The sequence below is a fragment of the Ictidomys tridecemlineatus genome, chromosome 1 (genome assembly GCF_052094955.1).
Source record: "Ictidomys tridecemlineatus isolate mIctTri1 chromosome 1, mIctTri1.hap1, whole genome shotgun sequence".
NCBI classification, from domain to species: domain Eukaryota; kingdom Metazoa; phylum Chordata; class Mammalia; order Rodentia; family Sciuridae; genus Ictidomys; species Ictidomys tridecemlineatus.
The window spans coordinates 51,128,115-51,145,668 of NC_135477.1; the positions used below are offsets into that span (position 1 = coordinate 51,128,115).

At 46.2% G+C, this 17,554-nt stretch overlaps 1 pseudogene; it reads left to right on the top strand.

Annotated features, from left to right (window-relative positions):
- The first annotated feature begins 15,070 nt into the window (after positions 1-15,070).
- LOC101972300 (large ribosomal subunit protein eL21 pseudogene) lies at positions 15,071-17,283 on the top strand (annotated as a pseudogene).
- Positions 17,284-17,554: the final 271 nt, after the last annotated feature.

Genomic DNA, 17,554 nt, shown 5'->3' on the forward strand with positions numbered 1-17,554 from the left:
GCCCCGGCGTGCGCGGTCCCGCCGCTGCCGGCCGCGAGCACGTCCCGTCGCAGCACCAGGTCCCCCTTCTCCTCCGGGCCCCACAGCGCGTGCGCGCCGCCTGCTGGCCAGGCAGGGGTTCCCGGGCCTTCCAGGGAAGGTCTCCGGCTCTGAGGCCTGGAACTGCAGTTGGTCCCTGTTGGTTACCAGCTTCTCATTCAAGCCACGTTGTTAAAAACAACTTTAGGTCACTTTTGGTAACTTTAAGCCCCTGAGAGACTAGGCCAACATGGTCTCTAGGGGAGGGCTTGGAGGTTTTAAAGTATGTTGCCCCTTGTCGCTTTCCTAGCTCAGAGACGATTTGTTCCATTGAGTGCATGACAAAAGGGCACGTGTAGACTGTTTAATGGAAATACCACGCCCAAGTGCCCCTTTCCTTCCTCTCCTACACCAGGGGTTGGGCAAACATGCTGCCCACTTTATTTTTATTAGCAATGTTGAGAATCATCTAACAACAGTCAAGTGAAAGGACCCATCAGGGTCACAAAAGGCACCCTTCATTTCCAGTTGACTATTAAACAGGTTTTCCATGATTTTGCCCATATTGTTATGACACTGATTAAGTGGAAGCCAAAGGCAGCATAGTTGCATTCAGGACCTGCATACAGTATTGAAGCCAGATTTAAAATTAGGTAGTCAGTGAAGTTGGGTAAATCAGGTCTAATATAGAGTGAAATCTAAAATGGAGGCCATGCTGACAATGATTCCAGGAAATGCAGGACAACTCATGGAATGTTAATGAAATCCTGGAAAAGCCCTAGGCCAAAGTCCACCCCAAAGAAATGTTAATGGAACCCAGGAAACAGCCCCCAACAGATATGGAGATAGCCTATCCCAAAGAAGTGATAATGAAGTCCTTTCAGATTACTTGATTGGCCCACCTGTGTCCCAACCCTTCCCCCTTACATTCCATCACCAAAACTATAAAAAGGGGAACACATTCATCCTTCAAGGATTCCACCTCTTGGGTCCCCTTCTTCTTCCGGGAGAAGTCTTTTCTGCTGTCCTTTAATAAACTTCTAACTTCTACTCTGACCTTGCCTCGGCGTGCTTCTCTGGTGTCATTCTTCAACATTGGGGAAGCAAGGACTCGTCACCGGTCAACAGCGGTAACAGTATGTTTTCATCAGTAAATAAATTTTTAAAATTAAATAAATTTAAAATTTTTTAAAACACCTACATGGAATCTTGAGAGCTTCCAAACAGAAATGTCATCAGTGAGGGTATCCATTTCCATCCCCCTGGTGAAATGTCATGACATTAAAATTAGGGCATGTCATCATCACCATCATTATCCTGATTGGGTGCTTTTAGGATGAAATTCTTTGTTATCACAGCTGCCCTCTGCTGCACACCCTATCAGCACTTTCCAGTTTCCCAGCCAGAATGATTAAGGCCCAGAAGAAGTCAGGCAGAGATTATCCCTGACCTTCCTCACCCTCATCCCATCAGAAGTCCCACACATTTCTACCATCTAAAGCCCCCAAATCTAGATACCGCCATACTCCTGCCCCTCTTGCTGCGGTTCCCCCAACAAACATGCATTTTCAGTGTTTGAGTCAGAATATGGTCAGGGGTCTCCTACCAATGCCTGCTCATCAGGAGTTACATCAGGCATGCCCTCCCCACTCACCATCCCCTACCCTTCTTTTATTTCTTCTTCAGATCACAGGAAAGGCATCCCCTCCCGGTCTCCTTAGCTGCCACCTCCCATCCTTTCACCTAGAATCTGTGCACTCTGATGACTGGAGGGCAGGGTCCAGTTTGATTCCCCTCTACAGCGACACAGGATAGGCAGCCTGATTCTCCCCACAAACATCAACCAATCCAAACGCATCGACTGATCCTTACTCTGCCAAGAACTATGCTAGGCACCTTTCGGTACAAGGCCCTGTTTACATCCTGACTTGCCCAGGTAAGGTGCCTTGTCATCCCCTACCTGGTAAACAAGGGCACCAAGACGGGAGGAGGTAATGATCCTTCAAAGGTGCATAAGCAAAATGGGGTGGAGTTTGCATGGGAAGCAAATGTGTAGGGAAGGGTTCAGATATGCTTGTTGATAAATTAGAAACATTATTGGCGCTAAAGGAGCCTTCAGCTCTTTCTCAGATCAGGAGACTCAGGCCCAGAGAAGGATGCAACCCCTGGAAACTCCCTGCTGAGCCGAGACTATGGCTTGGGTCTGGACTTGCAATCTGAGTCTCTGGGGTGTGTGGGTATGAGACAGAGACAGCAGAAAGACTCTGACTTCAGGGCACCCTCTTCCTATCCTACAGCCCTCCCAGAAGTCTGTGGAATAAGATCAGGAGGCATTTAGCTGACTGGTGGGAGGCAGGGATGGGGTTGCCTGGAGCTTCCAGAAGCAAAGTGTGGTTTATCAAGAGCTGCCTTAGTATCCTCTGGGAGCTTGTTAGAAATGCAGGTTTGGGGGGCCCCAATTCAGATCTCTTGAATCAGAATCTACATTTTAACAAGATCCCCAGGTGCTGTATATGCGCAATAAAATTTGAGAAGTTCTTCCCTGGACACCCTGTTTTCAGAAAAAGCACAATGTTTTTATTGATTGTGTGTTTGGGTTAGTTTCAGGAGGTTAATGAAGAAAATGTATGTGTCAGGGGAGGGCGGGGCTAATGCTCCCCAAACTGTCCTCTGGTACCCTCCTGGTACCTTCCAATATAACCAAAAATTGGGAGGAACTGGAAGTTTCTGTGGGCAACCAGTGAGAAGCTGACATTCCTGTCGATGGCAGTGGGTTTGGGTGGGGTGGGGAGAGTGGAGGAAGATGCTGTAGGATTTTTCCCATGTGACATCTTTAATTGAGGCTGATCTCACTACAGTGCCTGCATCTACTGATTGTTTTAAAATATTTTTTTTTCATGCCAGCAAATCTGGTTCTGCTTAAAATGACAGCCACCCATGGCCAAGATAATGACACCCCCCCCATACGTGAGCACACATTCCCTACTCTGAGAAGAAGGACTTCCCCCATCCAGGCCTCCTCTCCTGTCCCTGATAGCCTTGCTCAGCTGGAAGTTCACCCCAGGACAGCCAGGGTTAGGGGGTTTACAGCCTCTCAGCCCCAACTGGAAAGGAATGACCCACAGGAGCGGCCCCAAGGCAGAATGCCCAAGCAAGGACAGAAGCCCAGAAGTCAGTTCCAGTAGCAGGCTGGGCGGATCCCAACAGAGACGTGGGAGCACCCACGCAGGAAGCCAGTGCCCAGACTTGACCACACTGCAGTGAGCATCAAGGGACAGAGTCACCGCATTCTAATGCCTTCCCAGGTACATACTCCAGGTGCCAATTCAACCCAAGTCAGTGTGGCCAAACCCTCAGAGGACTGAGACTTATTTCCCAAGGAAACCCCACCCTTCCCAAAGAGGCCACCATGGAGCCGCCCTGTCACCCCTAGCAAAACATCAAAAACAGCGACTTTATCAAAAAGCAAAGAAATACAAACTTCCTCTGGCAGAAGGAAACCAGCTGGGACCTGCGATGACAAAACAACTCTAAAGGCAGCCAGATGGGCCTCTCCTCGGGGGCTATTGTGTGGTCCTCAGCAGAGTCGTATTTTTTCCTTCCAAATTTTAAAAACTTCTACTTGCGTATTTAACATTCGTTCATCCCAATACTTAAAATCATTTGCGCACGCACACACACACACGAGATGGCACTCTGATTAACTGGATTGATTGTACAGCCTGCAGGACAACTTGGACCCACCACCCAGCCAGGATGGCTTCCTGGATCCCAGCTGGCCAGACTCAGCGGCCTGCCTGCAGAAGAAAGTGATGGAGACAAGAGGAATGAATTTTATGCAGTTGGATCAAACTGGGGAGAAGCGGCTGGATGTCTTCTTTGGGGTCCCCCAGAAGCCATGGCAATTGACAGAATAAAGCCTGGTGATGTGTGTGCGTAGCTGGTCTGTGCTAGCCCAGGAGGCCTCACTTCTTGGCACTGGGACAGGCCAGGGGTGGTTTATACTCTCAGCGTGAGGGAGTTTGAGCTCTGGGTTTCGGGAACAGCTTGGATTTCACCCCAGAGCTCACCAGCATCCCGGCCAGAGCTGCTTCCTTCACCAACATGGAAGTTCCTTTTCCTTCCCTGCCAGGCAGGAGGCAGGCAGATGGGAGAGGCAGGCACGGCCTTCCTTTTCAGAAGTTCTTGATTCTTTAATGTGAAAGGGGCAGCTGAGTCATTCAAAGTGGACTGGATCCAACCTCTCTGCATCTTACAAAATGACAGCCACCCATGGCCAAGATAATGACATCCCTTCCCCTCAGACTTGAGCACACATTCCCTACTCTGAGAAGATAAGTGAGATAAGGAGGCTCCCACGTCCAGTAGCTTTTAGCCTCCTTCCCTCGGTGGCCAGCTCTGCGGTGTGCACCGTGCATCTCTCCCTCTTTCCGATTGGCCTGCTTGCTTCTTCCATTCCGTGGTTTCTCTGGAAGGCAGTGGGTTTTTCTCCTGGGTGGCTGTGTGCTTCAGTTTCACCTTATCAAGTTTCCTCGTCTCCGCCATATGCTGCCAGGGAAGCTGAGCAAGGCACAGCGAGGCTCTTTAGCCGTCTGAGCTGGGATTTTGCAGTTGTAAAAAGAGGGTGAATCACATCTCCCCTAGGACTGGCTTGACAACTGCATCACATGTGGGACCTGACCCAGGGGAGGCGTGCCAGAATTATTAATGGAACCCTTCCCCCACACCGCGGATGTGTGCAAACAAGATCCCAGTCAGAGCTCTGTGATCAGCTAAACCCAGTCCAGCTTTTGCCATAGGTCTGGCTCCCATCCCCTTTAGGATCTGATCGGGACATGACGATTACTGAGCCTCTGTCGTCTCCAGGATACCCCGGGCCTTTGCTAGGCTTGTCCGAGAGCCACAGAGCTGTCAAGTCCCAAATCAACAAATCCAACATCCTTGTTTACAACAAACATTTTTTTTTCTGCTACCAGGATTGAACCCAGGGCACTCTACCCCAGAGCTACCCCCCCACACACACTATTCACATTTGATTCTGAAATAAGATCGTGCTAATTTGCCCAACATGACCAGGAACTTGAGATCCTCCCACCTCAGCCTCCTGAGTAGCTGGAGTTACAGGCATGCACCACTGTTTCGGGCTGATTCCCTTTCATTGTTCTAAAATCAAATTCCTATAACTACAGAGGAGAAAATACTTTCTTTCTATCTTCTAAAGGTTTGATAATTTGTCTATGAATAAACTGACAGATTAACAGGAGGGGAAGCATGTTGGTTATGGGCATAGACACAGAAGCCCCACAAAATTATGAGGCTCAAGGAGAGCCACATGGTTGAAGTTTATATAGCATCCTGAGTTACAGAAAGGAAGAGGGGCTTGGGGCTTCTGGGGGGATGGTGGGGGACACAAGGTATGGGGACATCTATGGTAAGTAAAGCTTGTCTTAGTATATAGATAAATATATCTTTCTCAGGTAGTAAAGGTGGCCTAACAACTCTCAGAAGTATAGGTGCCTGTGCCAGGCACAGTGGCACATGTCTGTCATTCCAGTGTCTCGCGGGAGACTGAGGCAGGAGGATTGCAAGCTCGAGGCCAGCCTCAGCAAATTAACTGGCGATGTAGCTCAGTGCTAATGCACCCCCGGGGTTCAATCCCTAGTACCCCACCTCAAAAACAAGTACAAGTGCTAGCCTGTGACAGAGTTGATGGTGTCACCTCCAGTGTCTTCTCCTGTGACACAATTAGTTCTTTTTCCCTGGTTGATGAGATTGCTGAGGGGGGTGCATAGCAGTTGAGTTACTTGTAGTAGGATCTGTCAAGTGCATAAGGGAAATTTGCAGAAAGTCTCTTTTTATACTTCAGAGGAGAAAGAAGGGCAAGAGAGGAGGGCAGGAGAAGGTCAGAGAGACCTTGGTCCTTTAGTTCGAATACCAGAGCATTAAGAACTAGATCAGAATGTCAAACAGCATGCACAATCACCATGAATGGGAAGCTGACCAAGCAGATCAGGAAAGAGGAGGTGTCTCGGTGACTCAATTATCATGTGAGCATTTTTGCCACAAGTGATATTATTGTCCAACACTATGGTTGAGCTGATGAAGTTCTAAACACAATGAAGAATAGTGTACATGCAACTTTTCACGTGGTAATTGTGCTCTAGAAAGTGCCTGGAATAAAACTGTGCTACCACTTAGGAAAGCAGTATGGAGATTCCTTACAAAACCTGGAATTAAACCATCATTTGACTCAGCTATCCTCACTCTCCAGTCTATACTCAAAGGACTTAAAATCAGCATGCAACAGTGACGTAGCCACCTCAATGTCTACAGCAGCTCAATTCTCAATAGCTAAACTATGGACCCAACCTAGGTGCCCTTCAAATAGATAACTGGATAAAGAAACTGTGGTATATATACACGAAGAATGAAATTATGGCATTTATGGGTAAATAGGCGGAGTTGGAGAATACCATGCTAAGCAAAATAAGCCAATCTCTAAAAACCAAAGGCCAAGAGTTTTCTCTGATAAGAGGATGCTGATCCATAATGGGACAGGGGGGCAAGGGAAGAATAGAAGAACTTTGGATTGAGCAGTGGGGAGGGTGGGGAGGTAGATGGTGGAATGAGATGGACATTATCACCCCTATGTATGGATATGATTGCATGAATGGTGCGACTCTACGTCATGTACAACCAGGGAAATGACAAGTTGTGTTCCATCTGTATAAAAAATAAAATGAATTAATTTATTAAAAAAAAAAAACCTGTAGTTTACGAAAACAAAACTGCACTTTTTGTATGTAAAGTCAAGATTTTGGCTCCTGTGCCTACGAACTGGCTTTTCATGCAGGTGAGTGCCCTGGCAGGATGGAAGAGGTACAGGTCTCCAGACAGCTTTTCACTGTGCGGAGCTGTGTCCCAGCACCGAGGGCCAGAGGGTTCACACCCTCGAGACCACCAGACATTTTTTCATTCCCAGGATGCTCTCTGGAAGCCAGAGGGCCCCACTGAGGACGCCATTGCAAGCTGACCTCAGGAATATACCCCAGCTGGATATTCATCAAGCCCAAAAGGACCGAAGCACCCTCCAGGCCTGTGTTTGTTGTCTAGCACTGAATACCAGAATCTGCGAGGAGATTTTCCAAATTCCCATGTTGGAGCTCTCTTGCGGACTGAGGGGATCATGGGGCCTAGACATCTGTATATAGTGCACTCCTGGAAAACACCTGTTAATTCTAATTTCATCTATTTCTAGGCTTTAGTACTGCAACTGGAAGAGACTGAACCTAGATCTCCCAGTATTCCAGCTCCAAAAGCCCACACTCAGAAAATGTAGTGAAATTTATGGTTTCTTGCAGTGACTTTGAGACTCCTATGCTGTGTGGGTTTGGGTACCCTCCTTACTATCTCTAAACTACAATTTTGTCATCTCAAAGTTTGGAAGAGAGAGGAAACTACTGTCCACCTCGATCAGTCTAGAATTCTCTGGGCCCCACTGGGTTTGCTTCCCAGAAGCCCTTGTTGGTAACTTTACCTCTCTCTCTCTCTCTCTCTCTCTCTCTCTCTCTCTCTGCAGTTTCCCAGGAAGGGCCATCTGTCACAAGGTTATTTGGTTGGGGAGGGTGTCTGTCCTGTTCCTGCTGTGAGGATGAGCCAGAATGCCCTGGGAGGCCAGGCGGGCTCTCTGCTTTGTTGACACAGATGGGGCCTAATGAAGCGGCCCAAGGTGAAATAAGTCCTGGGTAAACAGAGGATCAATGGGGTGATTACCAGCCTTGGAGCACGGTTTCTCCTTGCCTGGCCCTGCAGAACCCAGGGCTGACTCAGAGGGCCAGGCCTTTGGGGGGCTGGGCAGCACCTACAGCCCCAGCTCAGAGGTCAGGGGAGGGAGTGGGGAGGCCCTGTCCACAAAGGACGAGAAGACGTTTATGTCTTTAAAAACCTACTTTAGTAGGTTTGAAACTCTAAAGGCAGAGTTCTCCTCCTTGCTTAGGGGGGTTGACCTAGGCAGAAGGATGCAGGACGGTCTGAGCGGGGAGTGCAGGCAGGCAGGAGTTAACCAGGCAGAGAGTGGCAGGGATCAGGTTCATGGGATCAAAGGTACCTGCCCAGCCAACTATGGGGGCAGGGAGGCCAGCGCAGCCAGGGAGGGAAGGCCTGGCATGCAGGTCGGCGAGAGCAGAGGTGAAGGGCAGAGGTGAAGGTGTGGCACATGCACTGACTTCAGTGGCCCAGCAGAGAATCCGCTTGCCATTTGGGAAGAGAGACCTCGGGCTCCTTCATTCCTTCACTCATTCAGCTATGAAAGGCGAGGTTGCCATATTAAATGCTAGGGCATGGGATGATCACTAAGCAAATCAAAGCGCCCTGCCCCACACAGCTGACACCCCATGGCAGGAGACAGATAAATAATCATAACAAATAAGTCAACTCTAGGGCCATGAGCAGGTCCTGAGGACCACTAAGAAGCCAGCAGAGCACAGGGCACAGAGAGGAGGGGCTCGGCTGGACGTCATGGGTGCTGCCGATTTCAGTACAGCGGTAGAGGAGGCCCGACCTTCAGTTTTCCAAGACAGAAATCGTTGAAGGGGTGTTAAGTTCTCCTAATTTTAAAAATTTATTTTATTTTTGGAAGTGAGTAGGTCAAACCCGCGTGCTAGGCCAATACTCTGAGCTCCACCCCAAGCCCTCTCTGGGTTTTAATATTGTGATGTCCTGGGAGCCTAGGAGAGCCCGGGAGGATTCTCATTCTCTTCTCTTTGTGGGGCCTACTTGGTGGGTTTTTTGTTCGGTTGGTTTGGGTTTGGTTTTTGGTACTAGGGATTGAACCCAGGGCCTTGTGCCTGTGAGACAAGCACTCTACCAGCTGAGCTGAGTCCCCAGCCCAGAGTTGGGTTCTTTATGTTAAACAATGGAAGCAGTTTCAGTACTTCAAGGGCTGTCCCTGACTCACAGGCCTTCAGCCGACTGTGAGGAGGACTTCCTTTTTTCCATCTGCCCCGGCTGCCCAGAGCGCCTGTATTTTGGTGGCAGATGCAGAGAGGTTTCCTGCAGCCCTCTGCTCACCCAAGCTTTGTCGGGAAGACAGGACTGTTGCTTCCATGGGGAATGATGTCCCCGTAGCAGAAGAAAGATGTACCTCCTTCATGTCCTCTGAGCACTGGGTCGGGCGGAAGAGTGCTTGATTCTCAGTTAGCAACAGGAAACTGCCCGTCAGCACAATTTCTGGACAAAAAGAGCACAGGATTTTGACCATATTGTTTTCTTGTTGCAATATGCAGAGTTTATCTTGTGACCATGATGTTATTGAATGAATCACTTCTGTTTTTTTTAATCCTGTCTTTGGTTTATCCCCAAAATGGAGGTGTGGGGGTGGGGGGTGGGGGAGTCTCTCATTGATTGTCCAAAGAGATCCAAAAGATTATAAGGCAGAGCTTCACCAAGGAATTTCCAGAACTTTGGGCATCTCCTTTGATTGTTTTGAAGTTTTGTTTTGTTTTTGTATTTTGAATTGCAACATACACATGTGCAGACGTGTCTGCACAACACTCCCAAGGGTAGAGTTATATGAATATTCACTGAGCGAACACCATCGTTCAGCCCCACCCAGATCTAGAAGCACCCCCCCCCCATGAAAGGAAAAAAAGAGGGCTGGGGATGTGGCTCAAGCGGTAGCGCGCTCGCCTAGCATGCGTGCGGCCCGGGTTCGATCCTCAGCAGCACCACATACCAACAAAGATGTTGTGTCCGCCAAGAACTAAGAAAAAAATAAATAAATGTTAAAATTCTCTCTCTCTCTCTCTGTCCCCCTCTGTCTCTCACTCTCTCTTTAAAAAAAAAAAAAAAAAAAGAAAGGAAAAAAAGAAACATCACCAGTTCAATTTTTTTTTTCAATAGATGCAACTGAGGCAGGAGTGGGCGGCAAGCCTCCTGTCAGGGTCCCACAGGACACAGTGTTTTGATCTTCAGCCAAAGAGCCACAAGTAACCATTGGGATCATTTGCATCAAGGGGCTACAGTATCACTTATGTGTTTTAAAAGGGTCCCTCTGCACAGCTTGGAGAGTGGCTGGGAGAGGATCCACATGAGAAGACCAGTGAAGAGGCTTTTTGCATTTGCCCAGGTAAAGAAAGAAAGTAGCTGGGTCCTGGCAGAGAGTGGCAGGGATCAGGTTCCAACAGATTCAACTGTACCAGCTCAGAAGATGAAACCCTGGAAAGTGAGACAACAGAGTGAGACAACACTCCCAAGCCACGGGTCACCCCATGCCTAAAAAGCAGGCTCCCATCTGTGCCCTCCAGCCAAGAATAAGGGGTGAGGCAGAAGTCACACATGTGGCTCAAGGTAAAGGAGCCCACTCACCTTGTGGCTCTGCCTTTAACATGCTGCAGTAGAATTGGGGTGTCTCTTCCTCAACTATAAGACTCTTTCTGACTCATGGTTTCCCATAAAGTAGAGCTGTTTGCAACAGTAACGAATAGTGCTGTGCTATCCCCATCCACCTTGAGTGTGATGATTGGAATTATATTCCCCAACAGTTCCTGTGTCGAACTCCTAAACCCCCGTTTCCCAGAACGTGATTGTATTTTTTTTTTTTTTTTTTTTGAGAATTTTAATGTTTATTTTTTTTTTTTTAGTTATCGGCGGATACAACATCTTTGTTTGTATGTGGTGCTGAGGATCGAACCCGGGCTGCACTGCATGTCGGTTGAGCGCCCTACCGCTTGAGCCACATCCCCAGCCCCACGTGATTGTATTTGGAAATAGATCATTGCAGATGTAATTAGTCAGGATGTGGTCCTGGAACAGGGTGGTGCCCTAATCAAGAGGAGAAATTAGGACAGTCCTGAAGCTGGGAGGCAGAGTTGGGATGATGGTTTTAGAAGGCAGAGCACACACGGGGTCGCCATCAGACCCCGCAGCGAGGGCAGAGACGCAGGTATGCCCCTCTCTCGGCCCTCAGGAAGAACCCACCTTGCGAACACCGTCTCAGACTTCCAGGCTCCAGAAGGGTGAGGCAGTCAATTTCTGTTGTTCACCGTTGATAGCACTTTAAATCAACAAATGTACCTAGGTGTACAAACTTACCTGCCATGGTTTGAGTGTGTCCTCAAAATTCAAGTGTTGGAAATTGGATCCCCCATGCAGCTGTGTTGGGAGGTGGAGCCTTAGAGGGAACCAGCAGGGCACCAGGGCTCTGCTTCACACATGGATTAATGATGCCATTATCATCATCGCAGAAGTGGAGTCTTGACGAAAGGACGAGTTTGGTCCCCTCTTGTCCTCTCTTGCCCCCTTGCCCTTCCACTGTGGGAGGACACAGTAAATTGCAAATTGCCACTGCAAGTTGGTGCAACCACTCTGGAAAGGAGTATGGAGATTCCTCAGAAAACTTGGAATGGAACCACCCTTTGACCCAGTTGCCCCACTCCTTGGTGTATACCCAAAGAACTTAAAATCAGCATACCATAGTGACAGGGCCACATCAATGTTTATAGCAGCTCAGTTCTCAATAGCTAAGCTATGGAACCAACCCAGATGCCCTACAAGATGAATGGATGAAGAAATTGTGGCATATATAACATAATGGAATATTACTCAGCCTTAAGGAAGGATGAAATCATAGCATTTGCTGGTAAATGAGTGGAACCGGAGACTATCATGTTAAGTGAAATAAGCCAGTGCCCAAACACCAAGGCAGAATGTTCTCTCTGATATGTGGGTGCTAACACACAACAATGGAGGAAGAAGTAATAATAGAAGTTCATTGGATTAGACAAAGGGGAATGAAGGGAAAGGGAGGGGGATGGGAATGAGAACGACAGTAGAATGAATCCGACACAAGTTTCCTATGTTCACACATGAACACACGACCAGTGTAACTCCACACCATGTACACCCACAAGAATGGGACTCTAATTAGAATAAGTTATATTCCATGTATGTATAATATGTCAAACCCACTCAACCGTCATATATATCTTCAAAGAACAAATTAAAATTAAATAAATAAGAACAACTCTGCCAGATGCCTGTCCCCAATCTTGGACTTTTCAGCTTCCAGAATCATCAGCCAATAAATTTTTGGTCATTATTCTTATGTCTCTGTGTTGCCCAGATTGGCCTTGAACTTGCAATTCCCCTTCCTTAGCCTTCTGAGTAGCTGAGATGACAGGTGTGTGACACTGCCTAACATTCTTTAAAACAATTTTTTATAGCTAGTAGGCCTACTTCTGACCCCAGCTGCCCTCTTTACAAAGTTCTAGCTGGGAGCAGAAGGCCGTTTAGATATTACCCAGTGTTGTTTCCTGGACTCAAACTTACAATGGTAAAAACAAATCAAAACCTAAGGTCTGTTGGCAGAGCATAATGGTTTAGATGTGAGGTGTCCCCCAAAAGTCTTCATATGTGAGACTTTGCAAGAAAGTGCAGAGGAGAAATGACTGGGTGTCGAGAGCCTTCACCCAACAGTGAATGAATGCCTGATGGGATGAACTGAGTGGTGACTGAAGGTGGATGGGGTGTGACTGGAGGTGGTGGGCACTGGGGACGTGCCTTTGGGGTACCTATTTTGTATCTGGAGAATGGAGTCTCTCTCTGCTTCCTGACCATAACGTGAGCTGCTTCCCTCTGCCACACTCTTCTGCCATGATGTCCTGCCTCACCTCGAACCCTGAGGAATGGAGCCAGCTCTCTATGGACTGAGACCTCTGAAACCGTGAGCCCCCAAATAACCTTTTCCTGCTCTAAAATTGCTCTTGTCAGGTCTTCTAGTCACCGCAACCCAAAAGCTGACTACAACACAGAGAATCAGTTCCAGCACATGCACCAACAAGGGTCAGCAGAGCTTGCCTGGGCCTCACCCCAAGCCATGTGGAAAGCACCCACCTGTAAGCTGTCCTTCAGCAGCAGCTCATAGCCGTGATCATCTGTCAGTGGACGGTGGAGATCCCTGTGAATCGGGTCACAGTGAAGGGAAGGACTCCATACAAAGCCCAGTTAATAAAGTGTTTTTATTGAACTTGGTACACACACAAGGCCCCTTAGGATCCGCCTCTGCCTCTCTCCACCTTCTTCTCTTCCGTTCCCACCTCACCCTTACACTTTGTGACCCAACCAAACTTATAGTGACCCTACAATTTTTCATCCAGTCTGAGAACTTTTGAGACTGAAGACAGATCCTTAAGTTTTCTGGGACAAGAGTCATGAATCAGACGACTCTGAGAAACCTTGGAAATCTGGTGTCTCCAGCCATGTGGAACTACTTAGAAGTCCCATAATATGCCACAGGCTTTTACAACCCCGTATTTTTGCATATGCTATTCTCTTTTCTTGGCTTATCCACCCCCTTTCTGGCCTACTTGTAGTAAGTTCTGTAGCCCACTCCTTGGTGGGGCCTCTCTAAGGCTCCTAGGAGGGGCTTAGACTCTCTTTCCCTATTTTCCTAACACTTAATCACTGTCTATCTCAGTTTCGTTGATTCCCCAGAAGGCCAGTAACTACTAACTCAGGTATTATATTTTTTCACCTTTGTACTCTCTAACTTATTCTGGTTGTAGATGCTCAACAAATACATGTCTAATAAATGATTTTGTGATTATCCTGGAGAAGAGGTGGGTGCGAGAACTAACTTCCAACATCAGGAGTGTTTTCATCTCACGAAGGCCTCTATTTGATTTGTGTGGCCATAAAGACTAGAACAAGAATAGCCACTGAAGGTCCCAAGGAAATACATTTCACCTCAATATTAACAACTTTCCAGTGAACAAAACTATACATAAAATGAAGAGAAAGCCTGGGGCAGATCAGAGCTCTGTCACGAGGGGTCATGTATTGGTCAATACCAGCAAACCCTTGGTAAGAATGCAGCCAGGGTTTGAGGATGCAGGAGACAAATGGTTTGGGGTAAATACCTAAGACTCTAGGATTGATTGATTCATTACTTCAGTCGTTCACTTTTCCCTTATTCAGTGAATACTGGGCACCAGGCACTGTACCAGGAACTTGATGAGTTAGTGCAAAACAGACACACCCATGAAACCACCGCACGTATCGAGGTCCTACGCTTGGTGCTAAACCAGATCAGTGTGGCCTCTGACCTCTGGAAGCTCACAGGCCTGCAGAAGAGACACATATAATTATAAGAATCAACAGGCAGTGCGAAGGCAGAAGGAGGAGTGGAGGGAGAAGACACTTAAGTTGGAAAGCGATACAGGTTAAGAAGCTCATTCGGTTCCTGACCTGGGACTTTCTGGAGAGCTCGGGGCTTGTCTCTGCTCTGCCTGCTCTTCCAGTCCACTGACCTTCCTAAGTGCTGGATTAGAGCAGTCTGCCCCTGTCCTCAGATGACAGGTAACCAGGCAACCGTGGTCATCCCAGGGGAGACAGAGGGTTGAGCTGTGTGGGGTCTTTAGCCAGGGCCCCTTCTTTCCTCCCTCCTTCTCTGAAAGTCTGGCAGACTCGCCCGACTCGTCGCACAGACCTTGGGACAATAAAGGCACAGGAAATGCCATGGTAGGTGCACCTCAAGAGCCTGGCAAAGACTCAGCCTCAGAGCAGCCAGCCCTCATCAGAGCACCCATCGGAACTGGTTGCAATCCAACAGGGAGGAGGAAAGACGTCAAGATGAGCCAGGAGAATGTGCTCTCGGGATTTTCTCCTCCACACTGCAGGGAATAACATCAAAATACAAGAGCCACTCGGGAAACCCTTGTTCCATTTCTGGGAACAGTAATCAAAAACAAATACCTTACATTGTGCCTTTACTGTGGCCCAGGCTCTGTGCTAGGTGATCAGATAGGCACTAGCTCTGTGCTGTTGTTGTTGTTCTTTTTAGACACACATGACAGACACTACAGTGTATTTTGACATATTATACATACACGGGGTATAACGTATTCTAACCAGGATCCCATTCTTGTGGTTGTGTTGATGTGGAGTTTTACTGGTTGTGCATTCATATATGAACATAGGAAAGTTATATCTGATTCATTCTACTGTCTTTCCTACTCCCTTCCCCTTTCTTCCTATTTAATCATCAAAAAGCCCCATGGTTGCAGGTAAATCAAAATTTACCTACAGTCACTAGCTGGAGAATGGGTGCCTGTGTCTCTCTGGATCTGTGTTTTGGGGCTCTGTAGTGAGGAAATTTTCATGGGGTTAAATGAGAGCCCAATAAAACACACTGAGTTGACGTGAGATCTCCTCTCTGAGCTCCAAAGCTAAGTGCATCCCCACTGGAGTAGCAGTTTAGCAGGAGAAGCATCTGGAATATGAATTTATAGCATAAGGAAACCAGAAAAAATTATTACTCATATTACAAGAGGATAATCTCTCTAATACGTAAATCCATCTGTCCATGTAAGACTAATGAACAGGTAACAAAAACTATACAAATGGCACTTTCACATATGAAAAGATGCTTAACTTCACTCATCAAAGAAATGCAAATTAAAGCCATACTGATGTAGCATTTGTCTCCAATAAGTTTGGCCAATAAGTTTCTCCAATAACTATGGCCCTAAAGATATAATATATTTGAAAAGAAGATAACTAAAAACAATGACTTAAATATCCATCTCAAGAAGCTATGAAAAGAACAGCAAACTAAATCCAAGGAGAGTAGAAAAATGATAATAATTAAGAGGACAAACAGAGCAAAACATTGGTTCTTTGAAAAAATAATTAATAAAAAATAATAACCCCTTGCAGGATTAAAAAAGGAAAGGAGGGGGGAGGAGACAAATTCAGTCCAACATTGGGCATGAAAAAAAAACATTATTATTATAATTCCTAGAAACATTACAAATATGGCCTCTATAACAATAAATTTGAAAATATACTTGATATGGAAAAATCCTAGGAAAAAAACATAATATATACAAACACTGAAATGACAGAGATGTTAGAATTATCTGACATAAATGTTATAGCAGCTATGGTTTCTTTTAAAAAAAGAAAAACTCCAATGAGCACTTAGGAACACAAATGAAAGAAAAAAAAGGGAAAATCTCAACAAAGAAATTGAAGGTATCGTCATCATAGTGCTGCACACCTGGAATCCAGGTGACTTAGGAGGCTGAAGCAGAAGAGTCACAAGTTCAAAGCCAGACTTGGCAACTTAGTGAGACCCTGTTTCAAAATAAAAATTTAAAAGGGCTGAGGATGTAGTTCTTGGTAAAGCACTCTGGGGTCAATCCCCAGTAACACACACACACACACACACACACACACACACACACACACAAGTAAAAAAGAAAAAGAAAGAAAAAAAAAGGAAAAATGATGAGGGGGAAGGGGAGAGGAAAAAGAAGGAGGAGGAAAAAAATAAAGAAAGAAAGAAATAGAAGAGGTAAAGAATGAATTTGAAATTTTAGGACTGAAAAATACAAAAACTGAAGTAAAAAATCTCCATACATGGGCTCAACCAAAGAAGAATGGAGGAGGCAGAGGAAGAAATCAGTGAACTGGAAAACAGCCTGAAAAACAGAGACTTACAGCAAAAAGATAAAAGATGAACAGAGCCTTGGTGATTTCTAACATTTATGTCATCAGAAATGTCCCAGAAGAATAAGAGAAACAGACCAGGCTGATAAAGTACTTAAAGTAAAGGTTGAAAACTCCCCCAATTTGGGGAAAGACATAAACCTACAGATTTAAGAAGATGAGCAAACCCAACAGAATAAATCCAAAGAAATCCACATCAAGATGCATCATTATTAGCTTCGGCCGGGACAGCATCTTCCAATAATTTGCCAAAATGACGAATACAAAGGAAAGAGGAGAGGAACCCGATATATGTTCTCTAGGCCTTTCAGAAAACCTGGAGTTGTTCCTTTGGCCACATAGATGTGAATCTACAAGAAGGGTGATGTTGTAGACATCAAGGGAATGGATACCGTTCAAAAAGAAATGCCCCACAAATGTTATCATGGCAAAACTGGAAGAGTCTACAATGGTACCCAGCATGCAGTTGGCATTGTTGCGAATAAGCAAGTTAAGGGCAAGATCCTTGCCAAGAGAATTAATGTGCATTCTGAGCATATTAAGCATCTAAGAGCCGAGACCGCTTCCTGAAACGTGTGAAGGAAAATGATCAGAAAAAGAAGGAAGCCAGAGAGAAAGGTACCTGGGTTCAGCTGAAGCGCCAGCCTGCCCCACCCAGAGAAGTTTGTAAGAACAAATGGAAAGGAGCCCGAACTGCTGGAACCTATTCCCGATGAATTCACGGCATAATAAATGTAAAAAAAAAAAAAATTAAAGGCACATGGACTATAAAAATGATTTTCTTAAAAAAAAAAGATGCATCATTATTATATGTCTGACAACTAAAGACAAAGGGGAAAATAAAAGAAAAAAATTCTTGAAAATAGTCAGAGAAGAATTGAGACCTTAACTAAGAGGAGAAAATAAACTAGATTGACAACAATTTTTTTTTTTTCAAATAAGAAATCTTGGCAGTTAAAAGGAAGTGGTGGGACATTGTTCAGAACAGTCAACCCAGCATCCTAACCCTAATTAAAAATATCCATCA